We start from the raw sequence: 17,370 nt of genomic DNA on the forward strand, positions 1-17,370 counted from the left end.
CATTGAGCAGGGTGTCTCAGCTCTGCCTTAAAGCAATGAAGAACAAGACTTGAAGAAATAAGCACACAATGATGTAGGACTGATTTAAGGTAGACCTAAGAAAGGACTTCCTGAAACTAAAAGTAGCTCATTGAAGAATAGAAATCACAGGGGATTGAGAAGGAAAAAAGTATGGCTTGGGTCTTACAGTTTTATTGATACTTCAGAGTTGACTCTCCTCTACCAGCAAATGTTAATGACCCAGAGGGAGCCAGTGGTGGTGGTGGCGGTGTGTTGAGAGCTTTTGTGGAGGAGGAAGAGTTCTGTTTGCTCTTTGATGATGGAGAACAACCAAAGCATCCCACCAAGAACAACAGCAACAGAGTTCTTGTAAACCTAGTACCAATGGCAGAATGAATGAACATGAGTAACATTTGAAAGATGAGAGGGTAGGACATGCCCCTGGTAGCAACAGTGCTCCTTGGTAAATGGTGGGGCCTCTGGTATATGAAGGTTTACAAAAGTCAGGCAGAGAGCCCATAATCCTAGCTACTTAGGAGGCTGAGATCTGAAGATTGAGGTTCAAAGCCAGCCCAGGCAAGAAAGTCCGTGAGACTCTTTTTCTCTCCAATTAATCACAGAAAAAGCCAGAAGTAGCACTGTGGCTCAAGTGGTAGAGTGCTAGCCTTGAGCAAAAGTTTCTCAGGGAGAGTGCCTGGGCCCCAAGTCCCAGGACTGGCAAGAAAAATTAAGGGGGGGGGGAGGTGTCAGGCAGAGAAGCAGAGACTTGACAGACTTGAGCATCTTAGTTCCTGATAAAATAGAAGCAGTAGGAGTTTTTGTTTGTATATTTGCTGGTAGTAAGGCCTGAACTCAGGGCTTCCCTTAGCTTTTTACTCAAGGCTGGCTGCTCTACCACTTGAGTCACACCAATACTTGTGTTTTTTGTCTGTTTATTTGCTGGTTAATTGGAAGGAAGAGCCTCATGGTTTTCATTTTGAAGATATATTTGTTAAAAAAAGAAAAGAAATAGCAGAGGGCTCCTTCACAGTCCTTGTATATCACTTTGCCATGTGAATTTATTTGGGAGCACTTACCTCGAGTTGAATGTTACTCTGTTAAATTATTAATGGCCTGTCTGCCCATATTACCATTGCACTATAAACTAAATGAGGCTAGGGGTCCTATTTGTCTCTGTTGAAGTCTTGGCAGTCAGTCAGTATAGACTGTACCATGCCACAGTAGTCCATAAATATTTATTGAATGGATAAATAAAATAAACCAGGAATGAAGAATGAAGCTATAGACTTCAGGTTAGGCCCTGAGCTCTTCATCTCTGGTAATATTCCAGAGGAACCAACATGTGTAACTAGCTAGGCTAATTAAGAATGTCTTCTGGGGTGATACTGTCTAAAAAGAAATATACCCATTAACTGACTTATGAAACAGCAACCCCTCTGCATACCACCTTTATAATAAAAAATAAATTAAAGTTGGGCTCTGGTGGCTCATGCCTATACTCCTAGCTACTCAGGTGGCTGAGATCTGAGGACCACAGTCCAAAGCCAGCCTGGGTGGGAAATTCCATGAGACTCATTTCCAATTAACCACCAGAAAAACTGGAAATGGTGCTGTGGCTCAAGTGGTAGAGCACTAGCTTTGAGCGGAAGAGCTCAGGGGCAGTGCCCAGGCCCAGAGTTCAAGCCCCATGACCCCCCCACCCCACAAAAAAAAAAAGTTAAAAAGTTAAAAAAAAAAAAAAAAGAATGCCTTCTGCTGCTCAAGAATGAAAAGATGAGGTCCATTGTACTTTTTATTTCAATGGCCCTTGGCTTTTGTCCCCAGATGTCTTGTGTGTGGTACCTAGCCATACCAGGCTCTCCTCAGAGCCACAGAATTTCTCCTAACTGGTGCTTCCCTTGGTCTGAGATGAAGGGCTGTGGTCCCAAAATTCTTAGGATATCACAGCTGAGAAAGGACAACACAATTATATAGGGCCTTTGGTTCAATCAAAACATTTGTGCCAGTTTGCCCATTGCATTTAAGAATGGTAGGGAAGGGCTGGGGATATAGCCTAGCGGCAAGAGTGCCTGCCTCGGATACACGAGGCCCTAGGTTCGATTCCCCAGCACCACATATACAGAAAACGGCCAGAAGCGGCGCTGTGGCTCAAGTGGCAGAGTGCTAGCCTTGAGCGGGAAGAAGCCAGGGACAGTGCTCAGGCTCACCTGAGTCCAAGGCCCAGGACTGGCAAAAAAAAAAAAAAAAAAAAAAAAAAAAGAATGGTAGGGAAGGAAAAACGGTTTCATTGGTATACCTAGGGTCTGCTATACCTGTCTCCTTTCCCCGTGGATAGTTCCATGGAGGAGCTTAGGAGAGGTGTATGCTGGAAAGATGCTGTTTTGGGGTTTTAACTTTGCTGTTTGTACTTTGAAAGCTTGGGCAAGCTACTGTATTTCCTTGAATATCAGCTTCTAGCGCCACACCTATAAATTGAGCATAATGATAATATGATAATAATACTTTCCTGTCTTGGTTATGTTAAGGATAATTTGCAAAGCACTATGGAAACAGAAAAGTGCCAAATAAGTATCATTCATCTATTATTTTGTTTTTCTTTGTCTCCTCTCCTCGCTTTCCCTCTCCTGTCCTCCTTTCCTTTCCCTCCTCTCCCCTTTCCTCTTCTTTCTTCTTCTCCCCTCCCCTCTCCCCCCTTCCATCCCATTTGTCTCTCTTTCTCCTGGTATTGAGGTATGAAATAGGGGCCTTGCACTCTTGCTTAATTTTTTTCACTCAAGGTTAGCACTTCACCACTTGAACCACAGCTCCTCTCTGGCTTTTCACTGGTTAGTTGGCGATAAGAGTTTCATGGACTTTCCTTCCTTGGCTGGCTGGCTTTGAACCATGATCCTTATATCTCAGTCTCCTAAGTGGGAGTACATGTGTGAGCCACCGTAGCCTAGCCTTTCTCTGTTTTCTTTGGGACCCTACTGCCAGCCATTGGGTCAGTCATTGCCCTCTCTGCAAAGGTTCCTAATTCTAAGCTCACCTGCAACATCATCCACAAAACAAGCCAAATATTCCAACCCAAATTATTGGTTCCTATTGCAACAGCCACAGAAATCAGTAACACAATTTCACACGCTCAACCATCTACTTCATTTGTATAAGTTTTCATATTTTTAAAAAGTTACTATCATCTCTAGGGATATACCCTTGTGTGTATAATAACATTACTTTGGTTTTATGAAACACTAGTGTAGAATTCAAATGATCTGGGTCATCACATGGGTGTTGTGCTCTAGAGCTTGCAAAAAGCACATAATGCATGTGTTCACCAGGGAATGGCAGGATGTATAGCCTATTCTAAAAACTTCTAAGTTCTAAATGGTTTGTGATTAACACCAAGTGCTTAATCTCATTTGTTCACTCATTAATTCAAGAAGTATTTATGACTTTTAGAGCACAATTAGTGCCCTGCCCACATGCCCTCTGTGGTTCCAGTGCTTATCTAGAGCCTGTGATTACAAACACCTGCAGCAGTGCCTTCTCTGGGGTGGAGGATAGGAGTTCATGTCTCAGACTCAGCCTTCAACCTGTGAGGGGTAGGAGTGGGAATAAACACTCTAGCTTCCTTGTTTCTTAGTTTAGGCATCTCTGAGGCTACCCACAGCAGGAACTAGTAAGGATGCACTCTACTGGCTGTCTTCCTCTGCTAATCTCATGTTCCTGCTCCTCTACTGGTGATTTCTTTCTTTTTTTTTTGTAATTTATTTATTAATTAAACAAAAATTTTTTGACAAGGTGTTGTGCAAAAAGGGTACCGTTACATAGTAGGGCAGTGTGTACATTTCTTGTGATATCTTACACCATGTTTTTCTTTCCCTTCCCTAGTTCAGGTAGACATATATACAATACACAATGTACCAAGAACATATACAGTAGCCACGTGGCCTACGCCAAAGAAAATTCGCCTAAGGCTTTAAATGTAATGTCGACATTAGACAATATGTTGACAATAGTCTTATATGAACATACATACATAACTTTTAAGCTATTGTATTCCACTGAGAGGTCAATTTTTTGACCTTTATATGTTGAGTAGTTGTTTGGTTTTAGTTACATAATGTTGGGTCGCTGACCCAATCCTGTGGGAAATACCATTTGACAAGAAGTTTATTGTTTCACAGACCTGGTCTCTACTGTCTCCCCATCACCCCATCTTAACAGTCATATATCAGGGAGATCATGCCCCTTTGTTTTCTGTGTTCTAGGCTTGTCTCTCTCAACATTATTTGTTCAAGTTCTGACCATTTCCCTACGAATAACAATATTTCACCATTCCTAAACGCTAGGTAGTATTCCATTGTGAATAGGTACCATTTTTTTTGATCCATTCATCTGTGGAGGGGCATCTGGGTTGATTCCATATTTTGGCTATTGTGAATTGTGCAGCAATAAACATGGAAGTGCAAATGTCTTTTTGATATCTTGGGACTTGCTGTTCAGGATAGATGCCTAGAAGTGGTATGGCTGGGTTATAGGGTAGGTCTATATTGAGTTTTTGAGAAAGCTCCACACTGTTCTCCAAAGTGGTTGTACTAATTTGCACTCCCACCAAAAATGGAGAAGGGTTCCTCTTTCCCCGCACCTCCTCCAGCATTTGTTGTTGGCTGAGTTCAGAGTATAGGCCATTCTAACTGGAGTGAGGTGGTTTCTCAGGGTTGTTTTTATTTGCATTTCCTTTACTGCCAGAGATGTTGAACATTTCCTCATATGTTTCTTTGCCATTATTATCTCTTCTCTTGTGAAGTCTCTCTTTAGCTCCTTTGCCCATTTCCTAATTGGTTTACTGGGCTTGGAGGGGCTTAGTTTTTTGAGTTCTCTATAGATGACAGATATTAGGCCTTTGTCTGTTGCTGTGCTGGTAAAGATCTTTTCCCATATGGTTGGCTGTCTTTCTAGTTTGGTGGCTATGTCCTTAGCTGTGCAGAAACTTTTTAATTTGTAGTAATCCCATTTATCGAGTCTCTCCCCTATTTGTTGTGCCCCTGGGACTATATTCAGGAAGTTCTTCCCTGTACCTATAAGTTCTAGCGTCTTTCCTACTCTGTCCTTCAGTAGTTTCAAGGATTCAGGTCTGATATTGAGGTTCTTGATCCATTTTGAGTTGATCTTGGTGCATGGTGATAGGCTTGGGTCTACTTTGAGTTTTCTGCATATGGCTGCCCAGTTCTCCCAGCACCAGTAGTTGAAGAGGCCATTGTATGTCTTTAGATCCTTTGTCGAATATCAGCTGACTGTAAGAGTGCAGTTTTATTTCTGGGTCTTCAATTCTAATCCATTGGTCTTCCGGTCTGTTTTTGTACCAATACCAGGCTGTTTTTGTTATGATGGCTCTATAGTAGAGCTTGAAATCTGGTATTGTGATACCTCCTGCATTGCTTTTTTTGCCTAGAATTGCTTTGGCTATTCTAGGTCTTTTGCTGTTCCATATGAATTTATGGATTGCTTTCTCTATTTCAGTGAAGAATGTGGCTGGGATTTTGATAGGGATTGCATTGAATTTGTATAACAATTTGGTCAATATGGCCATTTTCACTATATTGATTCTGCCTACCCATGAGCATGGGAGGTCTTTCCATCTCCTTGTGTCTTCTTTGATTTCCCTTATTAGATTTTTATAGTTCTCATTAAATAGGTCCGTCACATCCTTGGTTAGGTTGATCCCTAGGTACTTTATTCTTTTTTTGGCTACTGTAAATGGAATTGTTTCCATAATTTCCTTTTCTGTTTGTATATTGCTGGTGTACAGAAAAGCTGCTGACTTTTGTGGATTGATTTTGTATCCTGCTACTTTGCCAAAATGGTTTATTAGGTGTAGGAGTTTGGCGACTGAGTTTTTTGGGTCCTTCAGATATAAGATCATGTCATCTGCGAATAGGGATAGCTTGATTTCTTCCTTGCCGATGTGGATCCCTTTGATGTCCTCCTCTTGCCTTATTGCTATGGCTAGGGATTCCAGCACTATGTTGAAAAGAAGTGGGGAGAGTGGGCATCCTTGTCTTGTTCCTGAGTTTAGGGGGAATGATTTAAGTTTCTTTCCATTTAATATATTAGCAGTTGGTCTGTTGTATATGGCTTTTATTGTTTTGAGGAATGTTCCATCTATTCCTGTTCTCTCCAGAGCTTTTAATAAGTATAGATGTTGTATTTTGTCAAAGGCTTTTTGGGCATCGACTGAAATAACAATGTGATTCTTGATTTTAGTTCTGTTGATGTGGTGAATTACATTGATTGATTTACGGATGTTGAACCATCCTTGTGACTGTGGGATGAAGTCTACTTGGTCATGATGTATAATTTTCTTGATCAGGTTCTGGGTCCTGTTAGCTAATATTTTGTTGAGGAGCTTTGTGTCTGTGTTCATTAGTGATATTGGTCTGTAGTTCTCTTTTTTGTTGGGTCTTTGCCTGGTTTGGGAATGAGTATGATATTAGCTTCATAGAATGAGTTTGGGATTTCTCCCTCTGTTTCTATTTCACGGAAGAGTTTGAGGAGTATTGGTATTAGCTCCTCACTAAAGGTTTTATAGAATTCATTGGTGAATCCATCTGGGCCTGGGCTTTTCTTTATTGGGAGGCTCTTGATTACCCCCTATATCTCGCTGTAAGTTATTGGTTTATTTAGTTGATTTATTTCTTCTTGGTTCAGTTTGGGCAGTTTATACTTCTCTAAGAATTGATCCATTTCTGTAAAATTATTGTTTTTTAGTGAGTAGAGGTTCTGGAAATAGTTCCTTATGATTGTTTCAATATCGTGTGTATTTTTGTAATTTTTCCGGTGGAGTCCCTGATTTTACAGATATGAGTCTCTTCTTTTTTTTGTAAGTCTTGCGAGGGGTCTGTCAATTTTATTTATTTTCTCAAAAAACCAGCGTTTAGTCTTATTTATTTGTTGAATGGTCTATTTTCAATCAGATTTATCTCTTCTTTAATCTTTGTGATCTCTCTCCTCCTAGTCGTTTTAGATTCGATCATTTCTTGTTTCTCCAGTTGTTTTAGTTTCATCGTGAGGTTATTCACCTGCTCTGCTTCCATTCTTTTAATGTGAGTGCTGAGGGCAATGATCTTGCCCCTCAGTACTGCCTTAGCTGTGTCCCATAGGTTTCTTTGTGATGTATTTTCATTGTCATTGTGGCTTATGAATTCGTTGATTTCATCTTTAGTTTGGTCTGTGGCCCAAGTGTTGGATAACAGTGTGGGGTTTAGCCTCCAAGAATGTGTATAGCCTCTGTGGTAACCGTTGTTATTGAGCGTTACCTTTAATCCACTGTGGTCAGATATAATACATGGGATGACGTCAATACTTTTGTATTTGCTGAGGTTCTTTATGTGGGCTATGACATGGTCTATTTTGGAGTATGATCCATAGGCTGCTGAGAAGAAGGTGTATTGGGTCTCTGTAGGGTAGAAGATTCTGTATAGATCTGTCAGATCCATTTGGGATATGGTGTTATGGTCCATATGGACCATATGGGATATGGTCCTCTGTGTGTTGGATCTGTCTCTTGGAGAGAGTGGGGTATTAAAGTCACCCACTATGATTGTGTTTGGGTCTATCTTGTTCTGTAGTTCTGTGAGAATTTGCTTGACATATGTAGGGCCTCTTTTGTTCGGTGAGTATACATTTATCACCATGATGTCTTGATTCTGGATTTTTCCTTGTATTAAAATGTAGTGACCTTCTTTGTCTTTTTGAGTTGATTTTAATGAGAAGTCCAGCTTGTCTGAGATCAGGATGGCTACTCCTGCCATTTTGGTAGGTGCGTGGCTTGGAGGCTTTTCTCTTCTTTGGTTCTTTTTTCCACTCGGTATCTTGGTCAGAGGAGCTCACCTCTCAGGCGGTTCGCCCACCTGTGTGGATTGTTCCGTGGCCAGTGTTCTTGAGGGGTGGCCCAACCACCTGTGCAGAGATGCGCCTAGCAGAGCGGGTGCTGTCACGGGGGGCCCTGCCCACCTGTGCAGAGTGTGCCCACCAGAGCAGGCGCTGCCACTGAGGGGCCCTGCCCACCTGTGTGAAGTGCGCCCAGCAGAGCAGGCGCTGCCACTGGGGGGCCCTGCCCACCTGTGTGAAGTGCGCCTACCAGAGCGAGTGCTGCTGCTCGGGGCCCGCCCACCTGTGTGAAGCTCCTGTGGAGGTTTGGGCAGGAGGTCTTCTTGCTGGAGGGCTAGCACGCTGGCCCACACTGGCCCTGGGGGCGGGGGCGCATGTGTGTGCCCTCCAGTGCTTTCTCCGGGGGTGTGCTGCCCCGAGCTGCAGGAGGGCGCTTGTGCCCTCTCGTGAGTCTGCTGTGGGGGGGCAGTATGCGTGAGCCCAGCTGGGCCAAGTGTCCGGGCGCGGGTTGGTGCCCACAGACTCTGTACCTCAGCTTCGAGGGGGGGGGCATGTGTTCGGGCCTAGTGAGCCTGTGACTGCTGTTCAAAAAGTCCGCGTGGACCAGGCGCCTCAGGTGGGGCTTCCACTGCCCACCAGTCCCCGGGCCCCTGTTGGGGAGGGGGTGGGGCCAGTGCAGCCCGGCTCAGGCTCCTCTGGTGCCTTGGAGCTGCTCGGCCCCTGCCATCTCCTGTGTCCTCCCAGAGTCTGCAGGGGCCCCTTGCCACCTGACTTGTGCCTGGCTCCTTTGTTCCCTCGGGGTAGGGAGGGGGAGGGAGGGAGCTCTAGCCTCCTTGCAGGCCTTGGGTCTCTGCTAGAGCTGGTCTCCCGTGGCGGGGGGGGGGGGGGGGGGGGAGTAATGGGGAACTTACTGGCCCCGGATTGTGTGAGCATTCTGCGCCGCTGTGGGCTCCTTGGGGCTGTGGTGCTGGGGTGCGGTGATTGGTCATTTGGTGGTGGTGGCCCTGGCTCTCCCCGTCTGCACTGCCCAGTTCCCCTGCTGCCTACGTCTGATCCTGGCCATTCGGTCCCGCAGCTCTGCACTCAGTTCTGGGGTCCGTGGAGTCCTACCATCTGGACTCTGCGCTCCAGGCGTGACTTTTCGGCAGTTGGTTTGCTGGCGCTGGGTCCCCTTTCCCAGCCTGGCCCTATTCAGGCCAGGGTCGGTGGGTGGGGGAGGGGTACCCCGGAGATTTTCCGGCTCCTTGCAGGCTATAGGCTCTTCTTTTTTTGTTCTTTTTCATTTCCTGAGTTCCTCTGTTGCTTCTGGTTGTTGGGTTTGCTGGGTTCTTGATGGGATGTTGGGTGCTGGACTTCCCAGCTCACTATTCAGTTGGAGCGAGTTGGGGTGCCTCCCTACTGTGGCGGCGCCATCTTCCCTCCTTCTCTACTGGCAATTTCTGGGATTGTCTCCCAAATAAACTTGGATTTACATCATTTTCTTAGGGTGTGTTTCTGGAAAGATTCAACCTCCAGTGAAGTGAATCCTTACTAGAATCAAAGCATTGGGTTAGATGTCCATAATGATGCAATGGATAGAGCCACTGACACCAAACAAATAGCTTAGATGGGGAGACGAGACATGTGCAGAAATAGCAATGTGAGTGCACAATTATTTCACTTTTTAAAATATGTTGAATCCTATTGAGCCTCTGCATTCTGCCCCTCCCTCCATCCCCCCTCCTTCTCTCTCCCTCACTTTTTCCCTTTCTTCCTCCCTCTACCACCCTCACCTCCTGTCTAGAGGCCAGTTGACAATGATCTTCAGTGCTATGGTGGAGCCTACTTGTTTGTGAGAACTGATGGTTACATTTTTAGGACTTTCTCCCACAGTTATTATACAAAATCAATATTAAAACTCACATTGACCGGCACCTGTGACTCAAGCATGTAATTCTAGCTGCACAGGAGGGTGAGATCATGATTTGAAGGATCAAGGCTTGAAGCCAGCCCAGGTAGGAAAATCATGACTTTTATCTCCAATTAACCACCAAAAAGCCAGAAGTGGATTTGTGGCTCAAGTGGTAGAGCACTAGCCTTGAGCAAGAAGCTCAGGGACAGTGCCCAGGGCCCAAATTCAAGACTGTAGACTAGCACACACACACACACACACACACACACACACACAGAGACACTTCATATCATCTATACTCACAGTGAGATAAATTACACTTAAAAACCAATGTACCTGTAATCCTAGCTACTCAGGAGGCTGAGATCTATGGACTGTGATTCAAAGCCAGCCTGGGAAGGAAAGTCTGTGAGACTCTTATCTCTAATAAACTATTCGGAAAAAAGCTAAAAGTGGTGCTGTGGCTCAAGTGGTAGAGTGCTACCCTTGAGCACAGAGAGGCTCAAGGGCAGAGCCCAGGCCCTGAATTCAAGCCCTAGGACTGGAAAAAAAAAATACACACAAAAAACCCCAAAGGTGGTAGGAGGATTATGTCCTAACTACGCAGGAGGTTGAGATGTAAGGATTTTGATTCCAAGCCAGTCCAGGCAGGAAATTTCATGAGACTCTTCTCTCTAATTAACCAACAAAAATCCAGAAATGAAGCTGTAGCTCAAGTATACTAGCCTCAAGTGACAGTGCCAAGGCCCTCAGTTCAAGCCCCAGGGCTGGCACAAAAACAACCTCTCCCTACAAAAATCCAAAACAAAACAACAACAACCAAAAGTAATATAAAGCAAATCCAGTTGATGAGATAAGAGAAGCCACATTTTGAGAGGTCAGATTGGGAGTTTTTATTAGAAAGCTGGCCTCTACAAGTGGACTCCTGTCACAAAGACCTGCAGCCCCACATATACACTTAACATTTAGAAAATTGAGCCATCAGAGCAGGGGAAGAAAGAAAGACTAGAAAAACAATATCACCAACCCAGATCAATCCCAATAGAGAATTAAAACGGGATGCCATGTTGACCAGAGGAGAGCCAGGAGACAGGACACAGCACATGAGGCCTGGCATATTGGTATTTGAGCTGATCTGACCCTAAAATAGGGTCAGGTCAAGGGGCAGGGTCACAGAAAAGGGGAGAATCTCCCAAGTTCAAGGCAGAGAACTGACAGGTCCAGTGACCTATCACCCAAGTCCTCACCTCTGTCTCTAGTAATTCAGACATGCCCATCACCTGGGAAGTGGTACTTCCTTTTTCTCCACCATGCAAACAAGATGGTGCCAGTTAAACCCAGTCCCTACCTACCATGTGGCCAAGATGGCACTGGTTAGACCCAGCAACCCTACTTCAGTAATAGACTGCCTGTGGTGGCACATACTTCTAATCCCAGCACTCAACAGTCAGAGGTAGGAAGATCATCAGCTTGAGGACAGGCTAACTGCACTTTGACTCATCTTACTTGTTTATTAGTTGACTACTAAGTGGATGCACTTTTTCAAAGAAGACCCTTCTTTGCCTTGGATGTCTTCTGAGCATCTTGAACAGTGATGGACCAATAGTGGGTACTCAGCTGGACAAATCTGTGAGATGTAGGGGTGGGGCATTGCTTCTACCTTCTCTCTTCCCATTCACTACAACCACCCATCACTGTTGCCACCCATTCTTTTCTCTAAAATATTCTCTCCAGGCTCCTGGTGACCTGTGAGGTTCCATGTTTACTCTCTCTCATATCTGAAAGCTCTCTCCTCTGTGAACCCATCCTCTTGATGAACTTTTTCTTTGTCTGTTCTTGTCTTATTGGAAGATTGCAACATGGGTGCCATTTTCTTATCCCTGCCTCTATCTTCCCTCCCCTTGAACCTGAGCCTAACTATGGCATGCTTGGGCCAAATGGATGAGGTAGAAGCAACTTGGTTCTGAGCCTTAAGTACTTCTGCTTGGTTTCTTTTGTTTTAGTCATCTCCATGAGAAAGACCTGCTGATCCCAAGAAGGAGGGCTGAGTCAAGAGCTTAGGAGTGAGCTTCTAACATACCTCAGTCAAGTCCAAGCTAAAGAAAAGTCACAGGCTGGGGATATGGCCTAGTGGGGGCTGGGGATATGGCCTAGTGGGGGCTGGGGATATGGCCTAGTGGCAAGAGTGCTTGCCTCGTATACATGAAGCCCTGGGTTCGATTCCCTAGTACCACATATATAGAAAATGGCCGGAAGTGGCGCTGTGGCTCAAGTGGCAGAGTGCTAGCCTTGAGCAAAAGGAAGCCAGGGACAGTGCTCAGGCCCTGAGTCCAAGGCCCAGACTAACCAAAAAAAGAAGAAAAAAAAAAAAGAAAAGAAAAGTCACCAGTCCACCAGAGACCTGTGATGGAGCCAGTCAAGCTCACCCAAGCCTCAGCTGACCCACAGCTTGAGCTCTAACACCGGATTTGTTTTAAGCCCCAAGTTTCAGAGTGGTTCATTATGAGCAAAAGTTGATTGGTGCTGTTTCAAATGCTGTTTAAGGGCTGGGAATGTGGCTTAGCGGTAGAATGCTTGCCTAGCATTCGTGAAGCCCTGGGTTGAATTCCTCAGTACCATATAAACAGAAAAAGCTGGAAATGGGACGTGACTCAAGTGGTAGAGTGCTAGTCTTGAACAAAAAGAGCTCAGGGACAGTGCTCAGGCCCTGAGTTCAAGCTCCAGGACTGGCAAAAAGAAAAATGCTAATCATTATCTTCGTTGAGCTTCAGGTTAGGTGACCTTGCCCCCACCCCCCAACAAGCATGCTTATTTTTTCAAATGTGTCACCGAAATCAGGTGCTGATGGCTCTCAACTGTAATTCTAACTATTCAGGACCAAGATCTAAGGATCTTGGTTCAAAGCCAGCCCAGACAGAAAAGACCATGAGACTCTTGTCTCCAATGAACCACCAAAAAGCTGGAAGTGGATGTGTGGCTCAAGAGGTAGAGCACCAGCCTTGAATGAAAAGCTAAGAGATGGAGTCCAGGCCTTAAGTTCAAGCTCCAGTACAGGCACAAAAAAGAAAAAAAAATGTATCACCAACTCTGACTCCAACCATACCTTCAGACCCAAAGAAAACATAATCACTGGTTGAGTAGCCATGTCTCGGTCAACACAGCACTGATCCCATCAGGTTTTATCACCTAGTGACATGGTGGCTTAGTTTGCATGAGCACACTCTGATATTTGCACAAGGACAGAATCATCCAAGATCATATTTCTCAGAATGTGTGCTTGTTGAGTAAAGCAAGACTGGATCTCTTCCCAGACATGGTTTGGTCCTTGAATTTTTAAATTTTCTGGTCCTTGAATTCTGGGCCTGCATGCTGTCTTTGAGCCTTTTCACATGCAAGGCTAATGCTCTACCACCAGAGCCACAGTGCAACTTCTGGCTTTTTTTCTAAGTAGTTTATAGGAGATAAGAGTCTCACAGGCTTTATTTTATTTTATTTTGCCTGGCTGGCTTTGAACTGTGATCCTTAGATCTCAGCCTCCTGAGTAGTTAAGATTATAGATGTGAGCCACCAATGCCCTGGCTTGGCTCCTTGAATTTTAACAGGTCAACATAAAATACATTTTCCCCACTTTGTGTGTGTGTGTGTGTGTGTGTGTGTGTGTGTGTGTGTGTGCATGTGTGTGCCAGATCTGGGGCTTGAGCTCAGGACCTGGGGTGTCTTTTTTTAGCTTTTCCACTCAAGACTACCACTTTTCCACTCCAGGCTCTACCACTTGAACCACAGTTCCACTTCCAGCTTTTTGATGGTTAACTGGAGATAAGACTTTCCTGTCCGAACTGGCTTTGAGCCAGTATCCTCAGATCTCAGCCTCCTGAGTAGATAGAAATAGAGGTGTGAGCACCAGAATCGGGCTTCCCTACTTTGTCTCTCACCTTTTTACTCTTCTGAGTATCTTGTCCCAGCAGTGACACTAACTCACCCCTATCACTCATGCCAGAAACAGGTTTGTGACTTCCTTATCTTCACACTTAGGGGATCAAGCCTTCCCCATTTTGCCTCCTAAACATGTGTTATGAAGGACCCTTCCATGCGTGTACACACACACACACACACACACACACACACACACACACACACGTCCCTGCAATGCCTGAGCTATTGTGATGGATAGTCTCCAATGGACCCAGTCACCCAAAAAGAACATGTCATGGGAATGATCACAGATGCCATTCATCACAAACCCCTCCTTGAGTTACAGCTTCTGGAAGTTACGTGTGTCAGACTCTCCTCTTCCACCACGTACACACCACACCTTCAGGATGGGACAGAATTTGGGAGGGTAAGGAGGGAACAGAAAAGGTGGAATTAAGGAAGAACAAATACAACAGTAGTACTCACTAGATACTATACAGAAAATGGACTGTACATCTTGTGGGTGGGGATGAGAGGGAAAAACTGGGAGAGAGCCACAGAAGGGAGACATGGTTCAAAAAGAATTGTACTCATTGCCTGATTCATGTAACTGTAACCCCTCTGTATATCACCTCACAATAAAAATAAAAATAAAGGGGCTGGGGATATAGCCTAGTGGCAAGAGTGCCTGCCTCGGATACACGAGGCCCTAGGTTCGATTCCCCAGCACCACATATACAGAAAACGGCCAGAAGCGGCGCTGTGGCTCAAGTGGCAGAGTGCTAGCCTTGAGCGGGAAGAAGCCAGGGACAGTGCTCAGGCCCTGAGTCCAAGGCCCAGGACTGGCCAAAAAACAAACAAACAAACAAATAAAAATAAAAATAAAAGCACAGTTTGTGCTCAGCTCTACTGAATTAAAGTAAAAAGATGTGACAGAGAGCGCTCTGATTATGTATAAGAATGATGCGGGGGCTGGGAATATGGCCTAGTGGCAAGAGTGCTTGCCTCCTACACATGAAGCTCTCAGTTCGATTCCCCAGCACCACATATATGGAAAATGGCCAGAAGGGGCGCTGTGGCTCAGGTGGCAGAGTGCTAGCCTTGAGTGGGAAGAAGCCAGGGACAGTGCTCAGGCCCTGAGTCCAAGGCCCAGGACTGGCCCAAAAAAAAAAAAAAAAAAAGAATGATACGGGCAAAAACTTCCCCAGTAATCAGCACTATGTGAGTGGGGTACTAAATCCTTCTATAACTCAGTTTCCTCATCTCTAAAATGAAGGCAGAGGCAGAAGGATTGTGAGTTCCGAGCCAGCTGTGAATACATAGCAAGATTTTGTTTCAAGAAAGAAAGAAGGGAGGGAGGGAAGGGGGGAAGGAGAGAAGGAAGGAAGGGAGGGAGGGAGGAAGGAAGGAAGGAAGGAAGGAAGGAAGGAAGGAAGGAAGGAAGGAAGGAAGGAAACCTCCATTAAGGACTGGAGGTATAGCTCAGGTGGACAGCACTTGCCTAGCATGCATGAGGTCCTGGTTTGATCCTCAGAACAACAAAAATAAAATGGAGACAATGGTACCTTCTTTACAGGGTTGTTTTGAGGGGTAGATAACTACATATGTATAGAACATATAAACAATGATGAGATCTAAACATAAGATGCACATGATAAGATCTAAACATGTTATAGTTTGGTACCATGTCTTTTTCATGTGTTATTTACTTCTTTTGCCATTTATTATTCATAGATATTGACAAAGCAAAACTTCTTTTGAAACTCTAAGATATCTTCTCATCTTTCTGCTCTTATTCAATTGCAAATATTCAAAAAGAATATTTTTGAGTAGTCATGAATTAATAGACCATGTTAAGTAATCTGGTATGTTTAATTTTTTCCTAATAATGCTTTATTGGCTTTTAATACACAACTAAAATTTGATATATCTCTTTTTTGAGTTAGTATGAAGTATGATACACTAACAAATGAAATTCATCTTTTTTTGGTCAGGTGGGGGGGCTTGGACTCAGGGTCTGGACACCACCCTTGAACTTTTTTGCTCAAGGCTAGCTAGCACTCTATGACTCTGAGCCACAGTTCCACTTTCAGTATTCTGGTGATTGATTGGAGATAAGAGTCTCATAGACATTCTTACCCAGGATAGCTTGGAAATGTGATCCTCAGATCTCAGCCTCCTGAGTAGCTAGGATTACAGGCATGAGCCACCAGTGCCTATCTCTTTTTTTTTCCCCCTTTCATACTGGGTTTGAACTCAGAGCCTTGAGCTTGTTCAGCTTGTTTGCTCAAGGCTGGTGTTCTTTCACATTTCCTTGAAGCTTCTGCTCATCCACTTCTCTCCTTAGTGTGCAGTAATTCCACACCTACTGGTCCCAGATCCCCTCAGGCCTTTTTGTCTCTGACCCCCTCATTGTGCTAGCTTTGTATTGACATCACCTGTCTACACCTGAGAGCAGGGGCTTGTTTCTAGGCTTTCTAGCCTGGAGCCTGGCCTTGAGAAGATGGCACTCAGAAGATGGACTGTGGGATGGAACCTTCCTCATGTGGCTGGAAGGCTGAGACTCAATAGATTCAGGTCTGGAGCAGAAGACCTGAATGAGACGGTAGTGGTGCCTCTCACCCCACTGAAAGGCTTTTCTGTCTGGCAGGCTTTGGGATGACTCTGGTTTTCCCAGCTATACCTCAGGAGAGCAGATGGGCTGAGCAGGGGTAAGGACAGAGTTCTTGAGGTGCAGAAGTAGCTGAGAGGACCATGATGATGGTGGTAGTTGTTGGGCTGACAGGCCTTGACAGAGCCTGGTGGAGGGTGGTTGTGTTCTCAGCTCAAAGGGGCCTGAGAACAATGAATCTGGGGGTGGGTGGAACTACCACAGAAAGGGATGGCAGAGGATGAGGGAAGGGACACAGGAAAGGCAAACTCAGGCCAGGCCATGCTTCCATTCTGAAGTCAGTGGTGGGTTGAGGTTGAGATAGAACCAAATACTGAATTAGGGGAAGGAACAGACACAAGGAAGCCCTTTTTGTAAACATCTCTCACACCTATGGACTCTGTGATCCTGTCATTCCTAGGATAATATTTGCAGAACATGTGTTTACTGGTCTCCCCCTTTTTTCAGACTCTAGTCCAGGCACAGAGGATTTTATGATGTCCCTTACCCTCACCCTCCAGTACTTACCATTCTGCCCAGAGTTGCTTCTTGCTACAAGGCTTTCTCTGACTGATGAGGGCAGGGGTGAATTAAAAGTCCCCCCACACCAATAGAAAAAGCTCTTAATCGGTTAGGACTGGGGGTGAGTACATCAACAACATATTCTTACCCTATGGGTGGCCATTTTCAGGATATATTCCATATGGTCTCCAGACATGCCTATGATAGCAGGCCCTGACCCCCCACAGCAGCTGGAGGTTTGATGGTGTGCTCTTTATTGGCTCCTCCTTTTCCCTTTTTTCCCACTAATATTTCCTAGATGATCCTCCTCAAGATAAATTACAAATGGCCCCTCATACCACAGGTTCTACAGCCACAGAGTTAACCAACCAAGATAAAAAAGATTCAGCAAAAATTGTATGTGTACTGAACAGACTTTTTCCCTTGTCATTCATGATTTCCCTAAATAATCCAATATTCTCACTATTTCCGTAGCATTTACGTTGTATTAGGTATGCTAAGTCATCTAGTGATGATTTAA

This window comes from Perognathus longimembris, chromosome 6 (assembly GCF_023159225.1).
Source record: "Perognathus longimembris pacificus isolate PPM17 chromosome 6, ASM2315922v1, whole genome shotgun sequence".
NCBI lineage: Eukaryota > Metazoa > Chordata > Mammalia > Rodentia > Heteromyidae > Perognathus > Perognathus longimembris.